General features: G+C 38.0%; 1 long non-coding RNA gene across 1 annotated transcript in view; it reads left to right on the top strand.

Moving 5' to 3' along the window:
• Window positions 1-4,928: 4,928 nt before the first annotated feature.
• The window catches only part of LOC133561401 (uncharacterized), an 88,689-nt gene continuing 65,801 nt past the window's right edge, over window positions 4,929-27,816 (top strand). The window contains exon 1 of the long non-coding RNA XR_009808676.1: window positions 4,929-5,173. This is a non-coding gene — a long non-coding RNA (uncharacterized LOC133561401). The remainder of the gene's footprint in view (window positions 5,174-27,816) is intronic.

The following is a 27,816-nucleotide window of genomic DNA, read 5'->3' as shown; positions in this document are numbered from 1 at the left end:
CATGCACTTTTTAATGAATTCATTTTCTTTGAATGGCTTTCCCGCCCTAGCAACATACTTGCCAACTTTCACGATCTTTCCAGGAAACACCTGAATTTCAGCAAGATAATGCCAATCCACATTCAGCATGTGTTACAACAGCCTGGCTTCGTTAAAAAAGAGTGCGGGTACTTTCCTGACCCGCCCGCAGTCCAGACCAGTCCCCCATTGAAAATGTGTGGCGCATTATGAAGCGTAAAATACGACAGCGGAGACCCCGGACGGTTGAACGACTGAAGCTCTACATAAAGCAATAATGGGAAATAATTCCACTTTCAAGCTTCAACAATTAATTTCCTCAGTTCCCAACTGTTTATTGAGTGTTGTTAAAAGAAAAAGTGATGTAACACAGTGGTGAACATGCCCTTTCCCAACTACTTCGGCACGTGTGGCAGCCATAAAATTCTAAGTTTATTGATATTTGCAAAAAAAAAATCTAGTTTATGAGTTTGAACATCAAATATCTTGTATTTGTAGTGCATTCAACTAAATATGGGTTGAAAAGGATTTGCAAATCCTTGTATTCTTTTTTTATTTACATCTAGCACAATTTCCCAACTCCTATGGAAACGGCGTTTGTATATGTCCTCCTTTGGGGATTTCAGAATATGGTCAGCCTGCAATACACCCGAGCGCTAAAAATAGTGGAGCGTAAAGTGTCCGCCATTACTAAACGCAATAGTTGTGAGCACCGCCGCATGTGTCCAGTGACAATAGGAGCGGAGGGAGGGTGTGTTGCCGTGGGAGAACATGGTGTTCATTTCTGCCTTCTGAGAAACAGCTCGGCTGAACCTGACGCTCCAGTCAATGAGCGCCCTCGTCGCCATATAAGGAGCTACTATCCCAGCCTGCACGTGTCGCCGCGGCCCAATCAGGGGGCCTCGTCTCGGGCTTCCTGCGGCGAGGGGGAGGGTGTGAAATGAAGAGTTGGGAGTGGTAGCAAAACCGCTAGATATAAAAAAAAAAAAAAAAGTCAGTGCCAGCAGCATGACTCAAACCTGTGTGATCACGTTTTTGGTAAACACTCCACTGAAAAACAATTTCACCCTAAGACAACCTTAGGTAGATCAGTAAGAAGCTTGTGACAGTTCTGTCATGTTTACCTAAAGTAAAAACACACATTAAGACAAAAAACCAATAAGAGTTATAGTAAATGTGTTTTGTCCCTTAAGGACCACCATATTCATGTTAGGCCAGTGTTTTTTTTCAACCTTTTTTGAGTCAAGGCACATTTTTTTGCGTTGAAAACATTAGACACCTTTTTTTTACCTGCACCCTGCCTCCCGCTGTTTCCGATATCTACAAAGCAATTAGCCACCTGCTGCCACCTACTGATATGCATATTTGCCAACCTTGAGACCTCCCGAATTTGGGAGATGGGGGCTGGGGGTGTTGAGGTGGGCGGGGTGGGGTTTGGTGGCAATGGGCCTGTATATTGTAGCGTTGAGTTAGTGCTGCAAGGGATTCTGGGTATTTGTTCATGTTGTGTTATGGTGCGGATGTTTTACCGAAATGTGTTTGTCATTCTTGTTTGGTGTGGGTTCACAGTGGGGCGCAGATTTGTAATAAATGATAATAATAAATGGGTTGTACTTGTATAACGCTTTTCTACATTCAAGGTACTCAAAGCGCTTTGACACTACTTCCACATTTACCCATTCACACACGCATTCACACACTGATGGAGGGAGCTGCCATGCAAGGTGCTAATCACCACCCATCAGGAGCAAGGGTGAAGTGTCTTGCTCAGGACACAAGAAACATTATCATGGTAGCGTAGAGTTAGTGCTGCAAGGGATTCTGGGTATTTGTTCTGTTGTGTTTGTGTTGTGTTACGGTGCGGATGTTCTCCCGAAATGTGTTTGTCATTCTTGTTTGGTGTGGGTTCACAGTGTGGCGCATATTTGTAATAAATTATAATAATAAATGGGTTGTACTTGTGTAATAGTGTGATGTTCCATCCATCCATCCATTTCTACCGCTTATTCCCTTTTCGGGGTTGCGGGGGGCGCTGGCGCCTATCCCAGCTACAATCAGGCAGAAGGCGGTGTACACCCTGGACAAGTCGCCACCCCATCGCAGAGCCAACACAGATAGACAGACAACATTCACACTCACATTCACAGACTAGGGCCAATTTAGTGTTGCCAATCAACCTATCCCCAGGTGCATGTCTTTGGAAGTGGGAGGAAGTGGGAGGAAGCCGGAGGGAACCCACGCATTCACGGGGAGAACATGCAAACTCCACACAGAAAGATCCCGAGCCTGGGATTGAACCCAGGACTGCAGGACTTTTGTATTGTGAGGCAGACGCACTAACCCCTCTTCCACCATGAAGCCCTAGTGTGATGTTGTTGCGCTATATTATAAACGAGACAGGGTGTTATGTTTTATTTTGAAGTATTGGTTTTATTTTGAAGAACCGGATGTCTGGTACAGGAAGTGACTTTGCTGTTTTTTCGAGTGTTTACTTCCTCTTCTATCGGACTTTTGCTGATGAGGCAATAGTTCTTCATTGCTCTGTGTTTCTTGTGTAAATATTATTTCTAAACTTTCCTAATACTTTAAAAGTTAAAACATTAATGTTGTAGGTACAAGTGATGTGTTGTTTTAAGTATTTTTTTTTATGCACAATTTTGTTAAGTAAGGATTAGAGCGTCAAATGTTTGAAATGTTTGGTCGTAATTACACATGGTATTTATGCAGGTATCACTCCGCCAGAAAAGTAGAGACCTGTTTATGTGTTTCGTTTTTCCAAAACAGGTATGTGGATTTGTGTATTATTATTATTATTTTTGTGATAAAAACGTTTTTGTTAATGTAATTTAAATTATTATTTTTGTATGAATGAATGTTGTTTACTTCCTCTTCTATCGAACTTTTGCTGATGATGTATCACTCCGCCAGAAAAGTAGAGACCTGTTTATGTGTTTCGTGTTTCCAAAACAGGTATGTGGATTTGTGTATTATTATTATTTTTTTGTTAATGTCATTTAAATGATTGTTTTCGTATGAATGAATGTTGTTTACTTCCTCTTCTATCGGACTTTTGCTGATGAGGCATCACTCCGCCAGAAAAGTAGAGACCTGTTTATGTGTTTCGTGTTTCCAAAACCGGTATGTGGATTTGTGTATTATTATTATTTTTTTTGTGATAAAAACGTTTTTGTTAATGTTATTTAAATTATAATTTTTGTATGAATGAATGTTGTTTACTTCCTCTTCTATCTAACTTTTGCTGATGAGGTATCACTCCGCCAGAAAAGTAGAGACCTGTTTATGTGTTTCCAAAACAGGTGGCCAATAAATGATGAAACGACGGAATGGTGGAGTGTCTCTTACTTAAAAAACTACACAACGCAGAATAAGACTCACTACACTTGTATACCGCTTTTCTACCTTCAAGGTACTCAAAGCGCTTTGACACTACTTCCACATTTACCCATTCACACACACATTCACACAGTGATTTAGGGAGCTGCCATGCAAGGTGCTTTGGAGTTAGTGCTGCAAGGGGTTCTGGGTTTTTGTTCTGTTGTGTTTATGTTGTGTTACGGTGCGGATGTTCTACCGAAATGTGTTTGTCATTCTTGTTTGGTGTGGGTTCACAGTGTGGCGCATATTTGTAATAGTGTTAAAGTTGTTTATACGGCTACCCTCAGTGTGACCTGTATGGCTGTTGACCAAGTATGCATTTCATTCACTTGTGTGTGTTTAAACGCCGCATATATTACGTGACTGGGCCGATGACAGGTTGTAGAGGACTTCAAAGGCAGTGCCTTTAAGGCACGCCCCCAATATTGTTGTCCGGGTGGAAATCGGGAGAAATTTGGGAGAATGGTTGCCCCGGGAGATTTTCGGAAGGGTTGGCAAGTATGCTGATATGGAAGACTATTGCACGGTTACTCTGCAGAGTTCTAGACACTCAACAAAAACACATCATTTGCAGACTATAATTACTGGTTTGCAAAAAATATCTTTAACCCAAATAGGTGAAACTAGGTAATCTCCCACGGCACACTAGTGTGCTGCGGCACAGTGGTTGAAAAACCCTGTGTTAGGCATTGTTAGAAAATTACAGAAAATAAATTCATACTTGACTTTAAATGGTTTGATTAAGGCCACACATATCCAGCTGCCTCCTTGGCCATCAGTCCCGGTCGACTACTATATGTTGTTTTGGAGTCATTGGTGTGTGTTTTGGTGCATTTAATCCCTTGTAAAGGATAATGTCTCCGAAAAAAACTTCAAGTTCAAAGCTGTATTCAAAAAAGTATTCCCTTTTCCCACATGTTGTCATGCTACGGCTTTATTCCAAAATTTAATACATTCAATTTTGTCCTCAAAATTCTACACACAATACCCTATAATGACAAAGTGAAAAGTTTTTTTCCAAAATTTGTTGTGAATTTATTAAAAATAAATTATTAATCACATGTACTGTACACGAGTAAGGGCAACACGGTGGAACAATACAAAGGTCCAGGGTCTTTCTGTGTTGCATTTGCATGTTCTCACTGTGACTGCATGGGTTCCCTCTGGGTTCTCCGGCTGCCTCCCACCTCCAAAGATATGCACCTGGGGATAGGTTGATTGGCAACACTAAATTGACCCTAGTGTGTGAATGTGAGTGTGAATGTTGTCTGTATATCTGTGTTGGCCCTGCAATGAGGTGGAGACTTGTCCAGGTTGTAGCCCGCCTTCCGCCCAAATGCAGCCGAGATAGGCCCCAGCACCCCACACAAACCCAGGAAAGGGACAATCCATGGATGGATGTTAAATATTTTGTTGATGCACCTTTGGCAGAAAATGCAGCCTCAAGTCAGTCATTCACAAACAAGGTTGGGGCGTGAGTCACCACTTTGTGAACAAATGAGTGAGCAAATTGTTAAAAAAAAACATTTCTCAACCAGCTATTGCAAGGAATTTAGGGATTTCACCATATACTGTCTGTAATATCATCACAAGGTTCAGAGAATCTGGAGAAATCACTGCACGTAAGCAGCAAGGCTAAAAGCCAACATTAAATGCCGGTGATTTTGGATCCCTCAGGTGGTACTGCATCAAAAAGCGACATCCGTGTGTAAAGGATATCACCACATGGGCTCAGGAACACTTCAGAAAACTGCTGTCAGTAAGTACAGTTCTTCGCTACATCTGTACGTGCAAGTTAAAACTCTACTATCAATTACTATGGTAATTGTTATATATTGTATCATAAGTGTATATATGATAGAAACATATAATATATCAGTATATATCCTCTACTGTACATATATTATGTAAATATTACGTATATATGTTATATTTTATATTGCTTTGAGTCTATTTTATACCTGCATTGTCCTTTCCATCTTTTCCATTATCTGTAACTGAGCTACTGTGTGGAACAATTTCCCTTGTGGATCATTAAAGTTTGTCTAAGTCCACTATGCAAAGCCATTCATCAACAACACCCAGAAACGCCGCCAAACAAGGATGGGGTGAGGGTCACCACTTTGTGAACAAATGTGCGCGCAAATTGTCCAACAGTTTAAAAACAACATTTCTCAACCAGCTATTGCAAGGAATTTAGGGATTTCACTATCTACTGTCTGTAATCGCATCAAAAGGTTCAGAGAATCTGCAGAAATCACTCCACATAAGCAGCAAGTGACCTTCGATCCCTCAGGCGATACTGCATTGAAAAGCGACATTAGCTTGTAAAGGATATCACTACATGGGCTCAGGAACCCTTCAGAAAACCACTGTCAGTAACTACAGTTGGTCGCTACATCTGTAGGTGCAAATTAAAACTATATGCAAAGCCAAAGCCATTTATCAACAACACCCAGAAACGCTGCCGGCTCCTCTGGGCTCGAGCTCATCTAAGATGGACTGATGCAAAGTGGAAAAGTGTTCTGTGGTCTGACGAGTCCACATTTCAATTTGTTTTTGGACACTTTGGACGTTGTGTCTTCTGTTACAAAGAGGAAAAGAACCATTCAGTTTGTTATAGGCACAAAGTTGAAAAGCCAGCATCTGTGATGGTATGGGGGTGTATTAGTGGCCAAGGCATGGGTAACTTACACATCTGTGACGTCACCATTAATGCTGAAAGGTACATACAGGTTTTGGAGCAACATATGATGCCATACAAGCAACGTTATGGACGCCCCTGCTTATTTCAGCAAGACAATGCCAAACCAAGTGTTACAACAGCGTGGCTTCATAGAGTGCGGGTACTAGACTGGCCTGCCTGTAGTCCAGACCTGTCTCCCGTTGAAAATGTGTGGTGCAATATGAAGCCTAAATTACCGCAACAGAGTCCACAGACTGTTGAACAACTTAAGCTGTACATCAAGCAAGAATGGGAAAGAACTCCACCTGAAAAGCTTCAAAAATTGGTTACCTCAGTTCCCAAATGTTGTTAAAAGGAAAGGCCATGTAACTCAGTGGTAAAAACTGAACAAGAACTAGCCAGTCGAGTGTGTTTCCATGTAAATTAACTCTGTCCAAGCCGCGGATTGTTGAAGGCTCGCTAAACCATCTCCTGTTCAGACCCTGCCCCCCAGCAGGGGGCCCTCAATCCGGGTATTTGCATTCGTTTCAAAGAGAGTATTTTCCTTTTGTTTGAAACTTCTCGCCCGAGACGCGCCGACTCCCGCTGCACTTTCTTTCCTTTTCTGGTGTTTGGTATCATCGGTCATTTGCATGCGATTTGAGTTTGAAAGCAACTGTCGGCCAGAAATCCTCAGACCGATTTGCAATTACGGTCCTCCCCGTACGTCAGCTCAGCTCTTCTGCAAGATCTATTAACTGTGCTTCTTCTTTGTCATTATTTCCGGCTTTATTTATACCAGAGGGCCTAAAAAAATAGGTGTTTCTCTCTATGGGTGGCAGCGGCGCTCAGTTGTAATACACTTTTCCGCCACTTGTGGCAGTAGTGACAATATCAAACAAACAGAAGAAGTTTGGTGCTGAAGCAAGGGTCGGTAATCCAAAACCCACATTGGACCCATATTGGAGCAAAAAGCCATCCATCCATCCATCTTCTTCCCCTTATCCGAGGTCGGGTCGCGGGGGCAGCAGCCTAAGCAGGGGAGCCCAGACTTCCCTCTGTCCGGAGGCGCAAAAAATGTAAAGGCAACACATGATGTAAGTGTCTATGTCAGCTATATTCGCCTACTATCAAAATTACTTTAAAAGTCTTATATAAGTGTTATAATGAAGGCAACACATGATGTAAGTATCTATATTAGCTCTAATAGCCTACTATTAAAATTACGTTAAAAGTCTCATATAAGTGTTGTAATGAAAGTAACACATGATGTAAGTGTCTATATTAGCTATAATAGCCTACTATCAAAATTACTTTGAAAGTCTTATATACGTGTCATAATGAAGACAACACATGTCAGTGTCTATATTAGCTATAATAGCCTACTATCAAATGATTTTAAAAGTCTTATAAAAGTCTTATAATGAAGGCAACACATGATGCAAGTGTCAGTATTAGCTATATTAGCCTACTATCAAAATTATTTTAAAAGTCTTATAAAAGTCTTATAATGAAGGCAACACATGATGCAAGTGTTTATATTATCTATGTTAGCCTACTATCAAAATGACTTTAAAAGTCTTATATAAGTGTTATAATGAAGGCAACACATGATGTAAATGTCTATGTTAGCTATATTAGCCTACAATCAAAATTACTTTAGAAGTCTTATAATGAAAGCAACACATTATGTAAGCGTCAATATAGACTATATTAGCCTACTATCAAATTACTTTAAAAGTGTTAGAAAAGTCTTATAATGAAGGTAAATCATGATGTTAGTGCCTAGATTAGCTATATTAGCCTACTATCAAAATAACTTTAAAAGTCTTATAATGAAGACAACACATGATGTAAGTGTCTATGTTAGCTATATTAGCCAACTATCAAAATGACTTTAAAAGTCTTATAAGTGTTATAATGAAGGCAACACATGATGTAAGTGTCTATATTATCTATATTAGCCTACTATCAAAATGACTTTAAAAGTCTTATAATAAAGGCAACACATGATGTAAGTGTCTATATTAGCCATATTAGCCTACTATCAAAATGACTTTAAAAGTATTATAATGAAGACAACACATGATGTAAGTGTCTATATTAGCTATATTAGCCTACTATCAAAATGACTTTAAAAGTCTTATATAAGTGTTATAATGAAGACAACACATGATGCAAGTTTCTATATTAGCTATATTAGCCTACTATCAAAATAACTTTAGAAGTCTTATAATGAAGGCAACACGTAATGTGTCTATATTAGCTATGATAGCCTACTATCAAAATGACTTTAAAAGTATTATAATGAAGACAACACATGATGTAAGTGTGTATATTAGCTATATTAGCCTACTATCAAAATGACTTTAAAAGTCTTATATAAGTCTTATAGTGAAGGCAACACATGATGTAAGTGTCTGTATTAGCTATATTAGCCTACTATCAAAATTACTTTAAGTCTTATATAAGTGTTATAATGAAGACAACACATGATGCAAGTTTCTATATTAGCTATCAAAATAACTTTAGAAGTCTTATAATGAAGGCAACACATAATGTGTCTATATTAGCTATGATAGCCTACTATCAAAATGACTTTAAAAGTCTTATATAAGTGTTATAATGAAGACAACACATGATGTAAGTGTCTACATTAGCTATATTAGCCTATTATCAAAATACTATCACTATTATGTTATATCCACAATGGACTGGACTCTCACAATATTATGCTAGTTTCACTCCACGTCCCCACATCTGCGGTCCCCTCCAAGGTTTCTCATTGATATCCCATTGGGTGGAGTTTTTCCTTGCTCTGATGTGGGATCTGAGCCCAGGATGTGGTTGTGGCTTGTGCAGCCCTTTGAGACACTCGTGATTCAGGGTTATATGAGTAAATTTTGATTTATTGATATCATTTCACAAGATTGTCAACTGTAAACAGGTGAGATATAATTATTGAATAAGATGAATATGATTATTAATTCAGTGTTAATATTGGATTCGGCCCCAGGCCCCTTCTGTAGATGAAAGGTTAGCCCAGAGGTCAGAAAGGTTAAGAACCCGTGTAAAGTTGATTTACTTCGTCAAAATGTCCCGAAAATATCCAATAGTGCTGCAAAATGTTGTTTTTCTAATTCCTATGGCTTGTATTAGTGCAACATAAATATATTTAAATAATATACTATAAATATATTATAAAAACATTTTCATAACAGGGATTTCTAATAATAATCATGTCTGGGGATTTTTTTGTTTAGTGTTTTATTTTCAATGCTATAGCAGGAAAGGGCTTGGTGTAAATTTGCAGTAAGCGGCCCTGAATGCTCCGTTATATTGCAATGTGTTTTTTGGTTTTTTTGTTTTCGACTCAACGTACCCAAACAGAGTTTAGAAGGTGGTGAAAACACACGAGTCGTGAGATTAAAAGCCAGCCAGCGGCCACTAAGCCAAATCCCTTAAATTGTGTTTTTTTTGTCCGTTTGTTTGTTTCCTGGCCGCCTGCATCCATCTGTTGGCGGGATTACAGTGTCTCATAAATAAACGTGTTATGATCTGGCAACCTTCGGGCCAACGTTTGGCTGAGGGGGCAGGAGAGATGCGACCTTCACGAACGAACCCGCACTTTTGAAACGGTTCTTTTAAGTCAGGGGTGTCAAACTCAAATAGAGAGTGGGCCAAAAAGTAAAACTGAACAAAGCCGCGGGCCAAGGTTGAACAAATGAACCTTTTAATAGGGACCCAAACAAGTTTAGCATTGAATATTGAACAAACAAGGCTTATATAACTTTATAGTGACATGCAAAAGCGGGTATCAAATAATAATTATAGTAATTAAAAAATATCAATGGCATATCACATAATATTTAAATACGAATTGAATGCCTCTTTTCTCTTTGCAGCCTTCTGAGGTAAATACCAAAATAAACTTTTTCCACAGGCTAATGATAAATTTAAAAATAAAATAATAATGAATTAATCAAACATTCAAGACTTTAAGTAGCGAGAGAAAGTGCATGAATAAAATGTTAATCATTGCTCAGTTTGCTTCACTGATTTGCTTTTAACGCTGAATATGGAACATGCAACTATTATATAACTTAATAGTGTAAAATCAACCTTCAAAAAACTAACGAAAAAACATCAATGATATATTAAATACAATTTAAATAAAAAAAAAGTAATGCCTCTTTTCTATTTGCATATCAACATTAACTTTTTCCACAGGCTAATTTGAAAATAAAAAAACAATGAGGTGGGCGGGGTTTGGTGGTAGCGGGGGGTGTATATTGTAGCGTCCCGGAAGAGTTAGTGCTGCAAGGGGTTCTGGGTGTTTGTTCTGTTGTGGTTGTTCTCCCGAAATGTGTTTGTCGTTCTTGTTTGGTGTGGGTTCACAGTGTGGCGCATATTTGTAACAGTGTTACAGTTGTTTATACGGCCACCCTCAGTGTGACCTTTATGGCTGTTGACCAAGTATGCCTTGCATTCACTTGTGTGTGTTAAAGCCGCTTATATTATGTGACTGGGCCGGAACGCTCAAAGTGGACGTGACGACAGGTTGCAGAGAGCGCTAAAGGCAGAGCCTTTAAGGCACGCCCCCAATATTGTTGTTGGGGTGGAAATCGGGAGAATGGTTGCCCCGAAAGGCTTCACGGTGGAAGAGGGGTTAGTGCGTCTGCCTCACAATACGAAGGTCCTGAGTAGTCAGGGTTCAATCCCGGGCTCGGGATATTTCTGTGTGGAGTTTGCATGTTCTCCCCGTGAATGCGTGGGTTCCCTCCGGGTACTCCGGCTTCCTCCCACCTCCAAAGACATGCACCTGGGGATAGGTTGATTGGCAACATTAAAATTGGCTCTAGTGTGTGAATGTTGTCTGTCTATCTGTGTAGGCCCTGCGATGAGGGGGCGACTTGTCCAGGGTGTACCCCGCCTTCCGCCCGATTGTAGCTGAGATAGGCGCCAGCGCCCCCCGCGACCCCGATGGGAATAAGCGGTAGAAAATGGATGGATGGATCTGTTGCTCTGAGAGGTTTTAAACAAGCAAGGTTTATATAACTTTATAATCACATGCAAAATCGAGTTTCAAATTATAATAATAATGATTAAAAAATATCAATGGCATATCAAATAAAATTTAAATAAAAATTGGGGGGGGCGGGGTTTGGTGGTATATTGTAGCGTCCCGGAAGAGTTAGTGCTGCAAGGGATTCTGGGTATTTCTTCTGTTGTGTTTATGTTGTGCTACGGTGCGGATGTTCTCCCGAAATGTTCTTGTTTTGTGTGGCTTCACAGTGTGGCGCATATTTGTAAAAATGTCAAAGTTGAAATCTGCGTTCAAAAGACTCCGGCTTATTAGTGATTCCTAAAGCCCCCAAAAAATCTGCGGGCTATAGAGCGTTTTCCGTTCGGGCTCCAGTACTCTGGAATGCCCTCGCTCCAGTTCGAGATGCCACCTCAGTAGAAGCATTTAAGTCTCACCTTAAAACTCATTTGTATACTATAGCCTTTAAATAGACCTCCTTTTTAGACCAGTTGATCTGCCGCTTCTTTTCTTTTTCTCCTCTGTCCCCCCTTCCCTTGTGGAGGGGGTCCGGTCCGATGCCATGGCTGAAGTACTGGCTGTCCAGAGTCGAGACCCAGGATGGACCGCTCGTCGGGACCCTGGATGGACCGCTCACCTGTGTATCGGTTGGGGACATCTGTACGCTGCTGATCCGCCTCCGCTTGGGATGGTTTCCTGTGGACGGGACTCTCGCTGCTGTCTTGGATCCGCTTTGAACTGAACTCTCGCGGCTGTGTTGGAGCCACTATGGATTGAACTTTCACAGTATCATGTTACACCCGCTCGACATCCATTGCTTTCGGTCCCTTAGAGGGGGGGGTTCTCATAGTCATCATTGTCACTGGCGTCCCACTGGGCGTGAGTTTTCCTTGCCTTTATGTGGGTTCTTCCGAGGATGTCGTAGTCGTAATGGTTTGTACAGTCCTTTGAGACATTTGTGATTTAGGGCTATATAAATAAACATTGATTGATTGATTGAAAGTTGTTTATACGGCCACCCTCAGTGTGACCCTTATGGCTGTTAATCAAGTATGCGTTGCATTCACTTGTGTGTGTGTGTTAAAGCCGGAATAATGGTTGCCCAGGGAGTTTTTGGCAGGAGCACTGAACACTGGAGTCTCCCGGGAAAATCGTGAGGCTTGGCAAGTATGAGTATCAGTGGTGAATGCAGTGTTACAGTGGCATCGCCGCTGTATAAAACCCGCGGGGCAGCTCTAATGTTAATTTGATATTGCCTCAAGGGCCAAATGAAATTACACGGCGGGCCAAATTTGGCCCGCGGGCCAGAGTTTGACACCCATGTTTTAAGTGAGTGACGAGGAGTGATTCGAAGCCGTTAGTATGTGGAAGTTTTTTTTATGCAGACACAAAATATCACCCGACTGGCAACATGACTAAAACATGAAACTTTTAAAACTAATTAGGGACCTAATGTCCCTTTGGGACAGAGGACCCTATTGAATTTCTAGCGTTTTATTCTTTCTTTATTATTATTCCGCAGCTTTGAGCTGTAATTTGACCCCCTTAACGTGCTTCAAAACTCACCAAATTTGACGATTTAAATTTGCGATTTAATCAAAAAACCTAACCCCAAAACTAAAAATTGCGCTCTAGCGCCCCCGAGGAAGAAACCCAGACAAAACTGCCTGTAACTTCCAGTAAGAATGTCGTAGCGACATGAAAAAAAAACCTCTATGTAGGTCTTACTTATACGTAGATTTCATACACTGACACCCTTCAGCGAAAATCAACAGGAAGTTTGCAATTCCCCCTTCAAAAAAAAGTTTTGTTAAAACACTCACCTTTGCCTCTTTGAGTTGTAATTTGACCCCCTTAACATGCTTTAAAACTCACCAAACTGGACACATACATCAGGACTGGCGAAAATTGCGATCTAATCAAAAAAGCCTATCCTCAAAACTCAAAATTGCGCTCTAGCGCCTCCTAGGAATAAAACAGACAAAACTGCTTCAGGGAAGAAAACAGACAAAACTGCCTGTAACTTCCAGTAGGAATGTTGTAGAGACATGAAACAAAAACCTTTATGTAGGTCTCACTTAGACCTACATTTCATATATTGACAACTCCCAGCAAAAATTAACAGGAAGTTTGCAATTCCCCCTTCAAAACAAAAGTTTTGTAAAAACACTCACCTTTGCCTCTTTGAGGTGTAATTTGACCCCCTTAACATACTTCAAAACTCACCAAACTGGACACATACATCAGGACTGGCGAAAACTGCGATCCAATCAAGAAAATCTATCCTCAAAACTCAAAATTGCGCTCTAGTGCCCCCTAGGAATAAAACACAGACAAAACTGCTCCGAGGAAGAAAACAGACATAACTGCCTGTAACTTCAAGTAGGAATGTCGTAGAGACATGAAACAAAAACCTCTATGTAGGTCTCACTTAGACCTACATTTCATATATTGACAACTCCCAGCAAAAATCAACAGGAAGTTTGCAATTCCCCCTTCAAAACAAAAGTTTAGTAAAAAACGGTCACCTTTTTTTAAACATTACCTCCTCTGAGCGTGTTTGTCAAGTCGGGTTCAAACTACCACAGGAGAGGGATTGAACCCTTCTGATTAAAAGTTGATGAAAGAGTTTTTATTACTGCTATGGTTTTGATTTTATCAGCCTTTAAAGAACCGCTGCGCTTAAAACCATTTTAAAGATGGCCGCCGTGCGCAGACACAGTGAGGGAGACGTTTTTTTTTCTTTTTTCCCGTACCGTCTGCTGCTGGTGCGCACGCACCAACATTCGTGAGGGAGGGGCGGTGATCGTCTTTACCAAGATGGCTGCCAGGTGTCATAGCTAAGCCGGTATGTTTTAAAGTTGCCGTTTGTCTGCATATCGCAAAAACAACCGTCCAACATTTTACAACTAATTGTAAACTTATAGGTGCCGACCATCAGGGCCGAGTTGCGATGAGAGAGTGTGTCGATGTTAAGATATTACGCCAAGTTGGTAAGTCTATCTGTTTGCTAATAGTAGCTACTAGCCGTACCCATGTATTTTCAATGGGCGGTTAGCATCGGGTTTTAATCCAGTTTCCTCCTATGTTTCTGCTCCGATTAAATGTCTTTGTATGTCGAGTCTTTATTTTGGGTACTTACATATGGTGCCTGACTGTTGTGGTGTTTTAAGGCCATCTGCACTTTTTATTCGCCGAGTTGCTAGGTCTTTTTGTTTGCTAATAGTAGCTACTAGCCGTACTCATGTATTTTCAATGGGCGGTTAGCATCGGGTTTTAATCCCGTTTCCTCCTATGTTTCTGCTCCGATTGAATTTATTTGTATGTCGAGTCTTTATTTTGGGTACTTACATATGGGGCCTGACTGTTGTGGTGTTTTAAGGCCATCTGCACTTTTTATGCGCCGAGTTGGTAGGTCTATTTGTTTGCTAATAGTAGCTACTAGCCGTACCCATGTATTTTCGATGGGCGGAAAGCATCGGGTTTTAATCCCGTTTCTTCCTATGTTTCTGCTCCGATTGAATTTATTTGTATGTCGAGTCTTTATTTTGGGTACTTACATATGGTGCCTGACTGTTGTGGTGTTTTAAGGCCATCTGCACTTTTTATGCGCCGAGTTGGTAGGTCTATTTGTTTGCTAATAGTAGCTACTAGCCGTACCCATGTATTTTCAATGGGCGGATAGCATCGGGTTTTAATCCCGTTTCCTCCTATGTTTCTGCGCCGATTGAATTCCTTTGTACGTCGAGTCTTTATTTTGGGTACTTACATATGGTGCCTGACTGTTGTGGTGTCTTAAGGCCATCTGCACTTTTTATGCGCCGAGTTGGTAGGTCTATTTGTTTGCTAATAGTAGCTACTAGCCGTACCCATGTATTTTCAATGGGCGGATAGCATCGGGTTTCAATCCCGTTTCCTCCTATGTTTCTGCTCCGATTGAATTTCTTTGTATGTCGAGTCTTTATTTTGGGTACTTACATATGGTGCCTGACTGTTGTGGTGTTTTAAGGCCGTCTGCACTTTTCATGCGCCGAGTTGGTAGGTCTATTTTTTTGCTAATAGTAGCTACTAGCCGTACCCATGTATTTTATATGGGCGAATAGCATCGGGTTTTAATCCCGTTTCCTCCTATGTTTCTGCTCCGATTGAATTTCTTTATATGTCGAGTCTTTATTTTGGGTACTTACATATGGTGCATGACTGTTGTGGTGTTTTAAGGCCATCTGCACTTTTCATGCGCCGAGTTGGTAGGTCTATTTGTTTGCTAATAGTAGCTACATGCCATACCCATGTATTTTATATGGGCGGATAGCATCGGGTTTTAATCCCGTTTCCTCCTATGTTTCTGCTCCGATTGAATTTCTTTATATGTCGAGTCTTTATTTTGGGTACTTACATATGGTGCATGACTGTTGTGGTGTTTTAAGGCCGTCTGCACTTTTCATGCGCCGAGTTGGTAGGTCTATTTGTTTGCTAATAGTAGCTACTAGCCGTACCCATGTATTTTCAATGGCCGGATATCATGGGGTTTTAATCCCGTTTCCTCCTATGTTTCTGCTCCGATTGAATTTCTTTATATGTCAAGTCTTTATTTTGGGTACTTACATATGGTGCCTGACTGTTGTGGTGTTTTAAGGCCATCTGCACTTTTTATGCGCCGAGTTGGTAGGTCTATTTGTTTGCTAATAGTAGCTACTAGCCGTACCCATGTATTTTCAATGGGCAGTTAGGATTGGGTTTTAATCCAGTTTCCTCCTATGTTTCTGCTCCGATTAAATTTCTTTGTATGTCGAGTCTTTATTTTGGGTACTTACATATGGTGCCTGACTGTTGTGGTGTTTTAAGGCCATCTGTACTTATTATGCGCCGAGTTGGTATGTTTATTTGTTTGCTAATAGTAGCTACTAGCCATACCTATGTATTTTCAATGGGCGGATAGCATCGGGTTTTAATCCCGTTTCCTCCTATGTTTCTGCTCCGATTGAATTTCTTTGTGTGTCGAGTCTTTATTTTGGGTACTTACACATGGTGCCTGACTGTTGTGGTGTTTTAAGGCCATGTGCACTTTTTATGCGCTGAGTTGGTAGGTCTATTTGTTTGCTAATAGTAGCTACTAGCCGTACCCATGTATTTTCAATAGGCGGATAGCATCGGGTTTTAATCCCGTTTCCTCCTATGTTTCTGCTCCGATTGAATTTCTTTGTATGTCGAGTCTTTATTTTGGGTACTTACATATGGTGCCTGACTGTTGTGGTGTTTTAAGGCCGTCTGCACTTTTCATGCGCCGAGTTGGTAGGTCTATTTGTTTGCTAATAGTAGCTACTAGCCGTACCCATGTATTTTATATGGGCGGATAGCATCGGGTTTTAATCCCGTTTCCTCCTACGTTTCTGCTCCGATTGAATTTCTTTATATGTCGAGTCTTTATTTTGGGTACTTACATATGGTGCATGACTGTTGTGGTGTTTTAAGGCCATCTGCACTTTTCATGCGCCGAGTTGGTAGGTCTATTTGTTTGCTAATAGTAGCTACTAGCCATACCCATGTATTTTATATGGGCGGATAGCATCGGGTTTTAATCCCGTTTCCTCCTATGTTTCTGCTCCGATTGAATTTCTTTATATGTCGAGTCTTTATTTTGGGTACTTACATATGGTGCATGACTGTTGTGGTGTTTTAAGGCCATCTGCACTTTTCATGCGCCGATTTGGTAGGTCTATTTGTTTGCTAATAGTAGCTACTAGCCGTACCCATGTATTTTACATGGGCTGATAGCATCGGGTTTTAATCCCGTTTCCTCCTATGTTTCTGCTCCGATTGAATTTCTTTATATGTCGAGTCTTTATTTTGGGTACTTACATATGGTGCATGACTGTTGTGGTGTTTTAAGGCCATCTACACTTTTCATGCGCCGAGTTGGTAGGTCTATTTGTTTGCTAATAGTAGCTACTAGCCATACCCATGTATTTTATATGGGCGGATAGCATCGGGTTTTAATCCCGTTTCCTCCTATGTTTCTGCTCCGATTGAATTTCTTTATATGTCGAGTCTTTATTTTGGGTACTTACATATGGTGCATGACTGTTGTGGTGTTTTAAGGCCATTTGCACTTTTCATGCGCCGAGTTGGTAGGTCAATTTGTTTGCTAATAGTAGCTACTAGCCGTACCCATGTATTTTCAATGTCCGGATATCATGGGGTTTTAATCCCGTTTCCTCCTATGTTTCTGCTCCGATTGAATTTCTTTATATGTCGAGTCTTTATTTTGGGTACTTACATATGGTGCCTGACTGTTGTGGTGTTTTAAGGCCATCTGCACTTTTTATGCGCCGAGTTGGTATGTTTATTTGTTTGCTAATAGTAGCTACTAGCCGTACCCATGTATTTTCAATGGGCGGATAGCATCGGGTTTTAATCCCGTTTCCTCCTATGTTTCTGCTCCGATTGAATTTCTTTGTACGTCGAGTCTTTATTTTGGGTACTTACACATGGTGCCTGACTGTTGTGGTGTTTTAAGGCCATCTGCACTTTTTATGAGCCAAGTTGGTAGGTCTATTTGTTTGCTAATAGTAGCTACTAGCCGTACCCATGTATTTTCAATGGGCGGATAGCATCGGGTTTTAATCCCGTTTCCTCCTGTGTTTCTGCTCCGATTGAATTTATTTGTATGTAGAGTCTTTATTTTGGGTACTCACATATGGTGCCTGACTGTTGTGGTGTTTTAAGGCCATCTGCACTTTTTATGCGCCGAGTTGGTAGGTCTATTTGTTTGCTAATAGTATCTACTAGCCGTACCCATGTATTTTCAATGGGCGGATAGCATCGGGTTTTTCTACCTTATATCTGTCAATAGACATGTTATGGAAGGTAAAAACTACAACATTTATAATAAAAAGTAGTGTATAGTTCTAACTTATATCTGTCAGTAGACATGTTATGGAAGGTAAAAACTACAATACAATACAAAGTAGTGTGTTGTTCTAACTTCCCTCTCCTCAGCCATTTCCATAGATACTCTGTCCTGTCCATCGCTGCTTGCAGCTTTAATTTGTATTTGTTTTTATTTATTCATATTTTATCTCTATATTAATTATACAGACATTTGTGTATTTTTACCTGTATTAATAAAATGCGACAAAGTTCTTTAGGTTAGGGGAAATTCCTAATAGTCACATCATTGTCAAAGCGTGGGGATTATGGAACCCCCTTAAGGAATATTCAGAGTAAAAAAAGATTTCCGGTTGTTTCATTACAGCACGTCCCAAAAGGAGTAGGAAGAAGCAGAGCGTATTTAATCCTACCCCTTTTCATATATAGCAGTTTTATCCCATTTCCTTGTTTTCTATTTAATTATTTCCCATTCTTGCTTGATGTATAACTTAAGTTGTTCAACAGTTCGGGGTCTCCGTTGTGGTATTTTAGGCTTCATAATGCGCAACACATTTTTAATGGGAGACAGGTCTGGACTCCAGGCAGGCCAGTCTAGTACATGCAATCTTTTACTATGAAGCCACGCTGTTGAAACACGTGGTTTCACATTGTCTTGCTGAAATAAGCAGGGGCGTCCATGATAACGTTGCTTGGATGTCAACATGTGTTGCTCCAAAACCTGTATGTACCTTTCAGCATTAAAGGTGCCTTCACAAATGTGTAAGTTATCAATCAATCAATCAATCAATGTTTATTTATATAGCCCCAAATCACAAATGTCTCAAAGGACTGCACAAATCATTACGACTACAACATCCTCGGAAGAACCCACAAAAGGGCAAGGAAAACTCACACCCAGTGGGCAGGGAGAATTCACATTCAGTGGGACGCCAGCGACAATGCTGACTATGAGAAACCTTGGAGAGGACCTCAGATGTGGGCAACCCCCCCCCTCTAGGGGACCGAAAGCAATGGATGTCGAGCGGGTCTAACATGATACTGTGAAAGTTCAATCCATAGTGGCTCCAAGACAGCAGTGAGAGTCCCGTCCACAGGAAACCATCTCAAGCGGATCAGCAGCGTAGAGATGTCCCCAACCGATACAGGCGAGCGGTCCATCCTGGGTCCCGACGAGCGGTCCATCCTGGGTCTCGACTCTGGACAGTCAGTACTTCATCCATGGTCATCGGACCGGACCCCCTCCACAAGGGAGGGGGGGACATAGGAGAAAGAAAAGAAGCGGCAGATCAACTGGTCTAAAAAGGAGGTCTATTTAAAGGCTAGAGTATACAAATGAGTTTTAAGATGAGACTTAAATGCTTCTACTGAGTTAGCCATGACTTACACCCCCATACCATCACAGATGCTGGCTTTTCAACTTTACGCCTAGGGTATTTTCTTCTCTATTACAAACGGCACAATGTACACAAAACAATTTGAAATGTGGACTCGTCAGACCACAGAACACATCTCCACTTTGCGGCGTTTCCGGGTGTTGTTGATAAATTGATAAATGGCTTTGGTTCTGCATAGTAGAGTTTTAACATGCACTTACAGATGTAGCGACAAACTTTAGTTGCTGACAGTGGTTTTCTGAAGTGTTCCTGTGCCAATGTGGTGATATCCTTTACACACTGATGTCGCTTTTTGATGCAGTACCGCCAGTCATGGGCTTGGCCACTTACGTGCAGTGATTTCTCCAGATTCTCTGAACCTTTTAATGATATTACAGACGTTAGATGTGAAATCCCTAAATTCCTTGCAACAGCTCATTGAGAAATGTTGTTCTTAAACTCCATCCATCCATCCATTTTCTACCGCTTATTCCCTTTCGGGGTCGCGGGGGGCGCTGGCGCCTATCTCAGCTACAATCGGGCGGAAGGCAGGGTACACCCTGGACAAGTCGCCACTTCATCGCAGGGCCAACACAGATAGACAGACAACATTCACACTCACATTCACACACTAGGGCCAATTTAGTGTTGCCAATCAACCTATCCCCAGGTGCATGTCTTTGGAAGTGGGAGGAAGCCGGAGTACCCGGAGGGAACCCACGCATTCACGGGGAGAACATGCAAACTCCACTCAGAAAGATCCCGAGCCTGGATTTGAACCCAGGACTGCAGGAACTTTGTATTGTGAGGCAGACGCACTAACCCCTCTGCCACCGTGAAGCCCTGTTCTTAAACTGTTCGACAATTTGCTCACGCGTTTGTTCGCAAAGTGGTCGTGACCCTCGCCCCATTCTTGTTTGTGAATGACTGAGCATTTCACAGAAGCCTGTTTTTATACCCAATCATGGCACCCACCTGTTCCCAATTAACCTATCCACCTGTGGGATGTTCCAAATAAGTGTTTGATGAGCATTCCTCATCTCTCTGTGTCTTTTTTGCTACTTGTGCAACCTTTTTTAAAATATGTTGCGAGCATCAAATTCCAAATAAGATAATATTTAAAAAAAATAACAACGTTTTCCAGTTGGAACATTAAATATCTTGTCTTTGCAGTCTAGTTAATTGAATATTAGTAGAAAATTTTTTGGGAAATTATTGTATTCTGTTTTTATTTCCCATTTACACAACGTGCCAACTTCCCTGGTTTTGGGATTTTGTATAATAAGAGTGATTGTTATGTTGCTAAAAAAGAACAAAAGAATGCAGCTGTCTGGTTTAAAATTCATGCCTGTCTGATTCAACAAAAAAAAAAATGTTTTTAGTGGCAGGATTAATTGGATAGAGAGAAAGATGAATGCAGCAGTATACTGAGACATTCGGGATTAAAACCAATGCTTCCCATTAAGCATTTGATGTAGTTTTGACTATTCCTGTCAATGCTATGTGTCTAAAAACCCAATTAACAAATGTTTCAATTAAAAAAATAAAAAAAAAAATAAATAGCTAATAACGATCCAGTCTTTTAAAACGGCTCTTGAAAAAGATCTCGCTGAACGTGACCACGCGCATTCCACCCTTCTTCCAACTGCCTGGCGGTGCCGAGTCCAGACCTGCCAGCGCCTGGCGAGTCAGGAGGAAGCCGGCCTTAAAATAGGCGGCCCAAAAAATGACGTGACTCGTTTTCTGCTCCCGCTTTTTAAGTCAAGGAGCTGCAGCTTGATAAAGATTCAATGTTTTAAAATTCAGCGTGTAAAAAATAGGTGTAAAAAAAACCCAACAGTATAAAAATTCAATGTTTTAAAATTCATTTTTTTTAAAATTCAGTGAATAAAATTATGTGTAAATATGCAGTGTTTTAAAAAATTCAGTGTATAAAAATTCAGTGTTTTAAAATTCAGTGTGTAAAAAATCAGTGCAAAAAAAAACAACTGGATAAAAATCTTTTTTTTTTTTTTTTTTACAATTCTGTGTTTTAAAATTCAGTTAATAAAATTCCATTTTGTAAAATTCTGTAAAAAAAATAGTATGTAAAAATTCAGTGTATAAAAATGTTGTGTTTTATATATATATATATTTTTTTTTATTCAGTTTATTTAAAATCAGTTTTTAATTGAAATTGTATTTAAAAAATAATACATTAAAATTTAGTGCAAAAAATTGACTATAAAAATGCAATGTTTAATAATTCAGTGTATACAAATATAGTTTATAAAAATTCAGTGTTTTAAAATTCCATCCATCCATCCATCCATTTTCTACCGCTTATTCCCTTTCAGGGTTGCGGGGGGCGCTGGCGCCTATCTCAGCTACAATCGGGCGGAAGGCGGGGTACACTCTGGACAAGTCGCCACCTCATCGCAGGGCCAACACAGATAGACAGACAACATTCACACTCACATTCAAACACTAGGGCCAATTTTAGTGTTGCCAATCAACCTATCCCCAGGTGCATGTCTTTGGAAGTGGGAGGAAGCCGGAGTACCCGGAGGGAACCCACGCATTCACGGGGAGAACATGCAAACTCCACACAGAAAGATCCCGAGCCTGGATTTGAACCCAGGACTGCAGGACCTTCGTATTGTGAGGCAGACGCACTAACCCCTCTGCCACCGTGAAGCCCTGTTTTAAAATTCTTTTTTTTTAATTCTGTTTTTTAAATTCAGTCTAAAAAAATAGTTTATTAAAATTCAGCACAAAAAATTCAGTGTAAAATTGCAATGTTTCAAAATTCAGTGTATAAAAAGCTTTTTATGCTGACAATTACATTGAAATTGTGTTCAAAAATTCAGTGCAAAAAAATGCAATGTATAAAAATTCAGTGTTTTAAAATTAATTTTTTATTCTGTTTTTTGAAATATAATTAAATAGTGCATTAATATTCAGTGCAAAATATTCTTTGTAAAAATGCAGTGTTTTAAAATTCAGTATATACAAATACAGTTGATAAAAATTCAGTGTTTTAAAATTATTATTTTTTTAATTCTGTTTTTTAAATTCAGTGTAAAAAAACAGTTTATTAAAATTCAGCGCAAAAAATTCTGTGTAAAAATGCAGTGTTTCAAATTCAGTGTATAAAAAGCTTTTTATGTTGACAATTTCATTGAAACAGTGTTCAAAAATTTAGTGCAAAAAATGCAATGTATAAAAAAATTCAGTGTTTTAAAAATCAGTTTTTTTTATTCTGTTTTTTTTTATATAATTAAATAGTGTATTAAAATTCTGTGCAAAATATTCTGTATAAAAATGCAGTGTTTCAAAATTCAGTGTATACAAATTCAGTGTATAAAAAGCTTTTTATGCTGACAATTTAAACAAAATTGTGTTCAAAAATTCAGTGCAAAATAATGCAATGTATAAAAATTCAGTGTTTTAAAATTCATTTTTTTTATTCTGTTTTTTGAAATATAATTAAATAGTGTGTTAATATTCAGTGAAAAATATTCTTTGTAAAAATGCAGTGTTTTAAAATTCAGTATATACAAATACAGTTTATAAAAATTCAGTGTTTTAAAATTATTATTTTTTTAATTCTGTTTTTTAAATTCAGTGTAAAAAAATAGTTTATTAAAATTCAGCGCAAAAAATTCTGCGTAAAAATGCAGTGTTTCAAAATTCAGTGTACAAAAAGCTTTTTATGCTGACAATTTCATTGAAACAGTGTTCAAAAATTTAGTGCAAAAAATGCAATGTATAAAAAAATTCAGTGTTTTAAAGTTCAGTTTTTTTATTCTGTTTTTTTTTAATCTAATTAAATAGTGTATTAAAATTCTGTGCAAAATATTCTGAATAAAAATGCAGTGTTTCAAAATTCAGTGTATACAAATTCAGTGTATAAAAAGCTTTTTATGCTGACAATTTAAACAAAATTGTGTTCAAAAATTCAGTGCAAAAAAATGCAATGTATAAAAATTCAGTGTTTTAAAATTCAGTGTAAAAATTCAGTGCAAAGAAAATGGATGAAAATCTTTTTTTTTTTTACAATTCTGTTTTAAAATTCAGTGAATAAAATTCCATTTTGTAAAATTCTGTAAAAAAAAATTGGTGTATAAACATTCTGTGTTTATATTTTTTTAATTCAGTTTTTAACTGAAATTTTATTTAAAAAAAATAGTATATTAAAATTTTGTGCAAAAAAATTGACCGTAAAAATGCAATGTTTACGAATTCAGTGTATACAAATACAGTTTATAAAAATTCAGTGTTTTAAAATTCTGTTTTTTTATTCTGTTTTTTAAATTCAGTGTAAAAAAATAGTTCATTAAAATTCAGCTCAAAAAATTCAGTGTATACAAATTCAGTGTATAAAAAGCTTTTTATGCTGACAATTTCATTGCAATTGTGTTCAAAAATTCAGTTAAAAAAATGCAATGTATAAAAATTCAATGTTTTAAAATTCAGGGTTTTTTTATTCAGTTTTTTTTTACATTTAATTAAATAGTGTATTAAAATTCAGTGCAAAATATTCTGTGTAAAAATGCGTTCTTTTATAATTCAGTGTATACAAATTCAGTGTATAAAAAGCTTTTTATGCTAAGGATTTCATTGAAATTGTGTTAAAAAATTCAGTGTTTTAAAATTCAGGTTTTTTATTCAGTTTTTTTCAAATGTAATTCAATAGTGTTTTAAAATTCAGTGCAAAATATTCTGTGTAAAAATGCAGTGTTTTAAAATTCAGTGTATACAAATACAATTTATAAAAATTCAGAGTTTTAAAATTCTGTTTTTTAAATTCAGTGTAAAAAAATTGGGGATAGGTTGATTGGCAACACTAAATTGGCCCTAGTGTGTGAATGTGAGTGTGAATGTTGTCTGTCTATCTGTGTTGGCCCTGCGATGAGGTGGCGACTTGTCCAGGGTGTACCCCGCTTTCCGCCCGATTGTAGCTGAGATAGGCGCCAGCGCCCCCCGCGACCCCGAAAGGGAATAAGCGGTAGAAAATGGATGGATGGATGGATGGATGTAAAAAAATTGTTAATTAAAATTCAGCGCAAAAAAATTCTGTGTAAAATTGCAGTGTTTCAAAATTCAGTGTTTTTTTTACATTTAATTAACTAGTGTATTAAATTTCAGTGCAAAATATTCAGTGTAAAAATGCAGTGTTTTAAAAATCAGTGTATACAAATTCAGTGTTTTAAAATTCAGTGCAAAAATAAAACTGGATTACATTTTTTTTTACAATACTGTGTTTTAAATTCAGTGAATAAAATTCCATCTTGTAAAATTCTGTAAAAAAAATAGTGTGTAAAAATTCAGTGTATAAAAATTAAGGGTTTTATATGTTTTTTTTTTAATTCAGTTAATTTAAATTCAGTTTTTAATTAAAAATGTTATTTAAAAAAACTGTATATTAAAATTTAGTGCAAAAAATTGACTAAAAATGCAATGTTTAAAAAGTCAGTGTATACAGATACGGTTTATAAAAATTCAGTGTTTTAAATTTCAGTTTTTTCATTGAAATTGTGTTCAAAAATTCAGGGCAAAAAATTCAATGTACAAAAATCTATTTTTAAATTGTTTTTAATTCAAAATTCAGTTTTTTAAAATTCTGTGAAAATGCAGTGTTTTAAAATTATTTTTTATTTGATCATCACTTTTTAAGCTCCGTGGGGCCGTGCCAGGAGGGAAAACAATAGAACGGAACCGGATGTGTGTTGAAATCCATGCAAACTATGCAAACACTGATTGAGATGTGACCTGCGGGCAGAGGGGAATGTTCCGGATATCAACAAGAAGAAAAGCCGGTTTTTACTACTGCGCCTCCCCCGTCAACAAAAACACCATGAGTCATCTTTTAAGGTCCGCCATCTTTACTTGCTGGAGGAAGTGAAACGCCGTTTCCAAGAACGCGGGTCCGGCGCCACCTCGCTTCCTGTGTGACAGTCAACGGCTGCCGCGTTTCTCAGAAGCGGCGACCGTTGAGACCTTTGCTTTTGTTTTGTTTATCAACCATTCATGACCGCTCGCAGATTGCAGAGGTTGTCCAAAGAAATGTTGGCCACACCCCAAAACATAACAATTGATGAACGTGGTGTGTTTGTGAACAGATAACACACACACACACACACACACACACACACACACACACACACACACACACACACACACACACACACACAAACCAAACCATGACAAAATATACAGTAATAGGAAGGAGTGTACGCGTAGGTTGATTTGTGGCTTTTTTTTACAAAAGCTCTTTATGCTTACAATGTCATTGAAATTGTGTTCAAAATTTCAATGCAAAAAAATGCAGTGTATAAAAATTCAGTGTTTTAAAATTATTTTTATTCAAAATTCTGTTTTTTAAAATTCAGTGCAAAAAAAATATTTTTAAAAATGCAGTGTTTTGAAATTATTTTTATTCAAAGTTCTGTTTTTTTTTTAATTCAGTGCAAAAAAATATTTTTAGAAATGCAGTGTTTTAAAATTATTTTTATTCAAAATTCTGTTTTTTTAATTCAGTGCAAAAAAATATTTTTAAAAATTCAGTGTTTTAAAATTATTTTTATTCAAAATTCTGATTTTTTAAATTCAGTGCAAAAACAATTATTTGTAAAAATGCAGTGTTTTATAACAATTTTCATTCAAAATTCTGTTTTTTAAAATTCAGTGCAAAAAATTTTTTTGTAAAAATTCAGTGTTTTATAAATATTTTTATTCTAAATTCTGTTTTTTTAAATTCTGTGCAAAAAATTTTGGGGGGAAAAATGAAGTGTTTTAAAATTATTTTTATTCGAAATTCTTTTTTTTAAATTCAGTGCAAAAAAATTGTGAAAATTCAGTGATTTAAAATTATTTTCATTCAAAATTCTGTTTTTTAAAATTCAGTCCCAAAAAATTATTTGTAAAAATTCAGTGTTTTATAAATATTTTTATTCAAAATTCAGTTTTTTTTAATTCAGTGCAAAAAAAAATTGTGAAAATTCAGTGTTTTAAAATTATTTTTATTAAAAATTCTGTTTTTTAAAGTTCAGTGTAAAAACAATATTTTGTAAAAATTCAGTGTATACAAATTCAGTGTATAAAAAGCTTTTTATGCTGACAATTTCATTGAAATTGTGTTCAAAAGTTCAGTGCAAAAAAATGCAGTGTATAAAATTCAATGTTTTAAAATTATTATTATTTAAAATTCTGTTTTTTTAAATTCAGTGTAAAAAAATGTACATTAAAATTCAGCGCAAAAAATTATGTGTAAAAATGCAGTGTATTAAAATTTTTTTTTTATTCAGTTTTTCTAAATTCAGTGTTTTAAAATTATTATTTTATTTTTATTTTTTCTAAATTCAGTGTAAAAAATATGTGTAAAAATGCAGGGTTTTGAAATTCAGTGTATAAAAATTCAGTGTGTGAAAATTCTGTGCAAAAAAATATCAGTGTAAAAAAAATCAGTGTATAAAAATTCACTGTACAAAAAATTACATCGATCCATTTCAATTTGAAAATTCAGATTTTTTTAAATTCAGTGTAAAAGAAAAATATTGTACAAAAATTCAGTGCAAAAAAATTCGATGTAAAATTCAGTGCCAAAAAAATCAGTGCAAAAATATTAACTGTAAAAAAAATTCAGTGTGCATGCAAAACAGCATAAAAACTGGGCAATCTGGGCATACATAAAGACAATTAATTGTGTTATGATTTGTTACTAATATCAATAAATCAGCTTGTTTTCTTACAATATTTGCTCTTTTTTTAGTTAATCTAACTTACCACAAGGTTTAAGGAACGAGCCTTGGTTCGCAAATTAGCCTTTGGACACGCCTTCTTTCGGTTTATGTATTTCTGACCCTGGGCTGCACACTTCCACGCCTCCCCTACCACTGCTTGTGGAGGTGCCCTGCATGTCCGGATCTCCGCTGCCCCAAGCCTTTGTGCATTCATCGTCTAGAATAGTCTGGACACTCGCTAAATATCGCTGCAAACCCACTAAGTTGGCAATACTAACTCCTCCTGCTGCGTTTTCTTATTCTCTGGCGGACCAAGTGAGTATGGGCTGTGTACTCATTGAAATAGCGCGACCCCAAAGGGAATAAGCGGTAGAAAATGGATGGATGGATGGAGTGCATGTGATTTTACCGTCACGTTTAAAAAAACGAGGGTAAATAAGAGCACGTGTCACGCTCCCGGACGCAGTCAGCAGTCCTGGGATGTTCATAGGCCGAGCTCCGAAACGAGAGTCGGGCAAACAGGTTTCCAACTCGTCACACTTTAAGTCATTTATTTATACATGCGCAGCATTGGAATACTACGAGAGGGCTGCCTGGGTGTTGAAATACAAACTCTGGGAGGCGGCGGTATTTACAACTCGGCTGGGCGGGGCAAACGGAAGCAGGAAGCGGATAAAAATGGATGACGCTGAGATTTTGTGCATG

Source organism: Nerophis ophidion, linkage group LG11 (genome assembly GCF_033978795.1).
Source record: "Nerophis ophidion isolate RoL-2023_Sa linkage group LG11, RoL_Noph_v1.0, whole genome shotgun sequence".
NCBI classification, from domain to species: Eukaryota; Metazoa; Chordata; class Actinopteri; order Syngnathiformes; family Syngnathidae; genus Nerophis; species Nerophis ophidion.
This window is presented reverse-complemented; position numbering and strand designations above follow the sequence as displayed.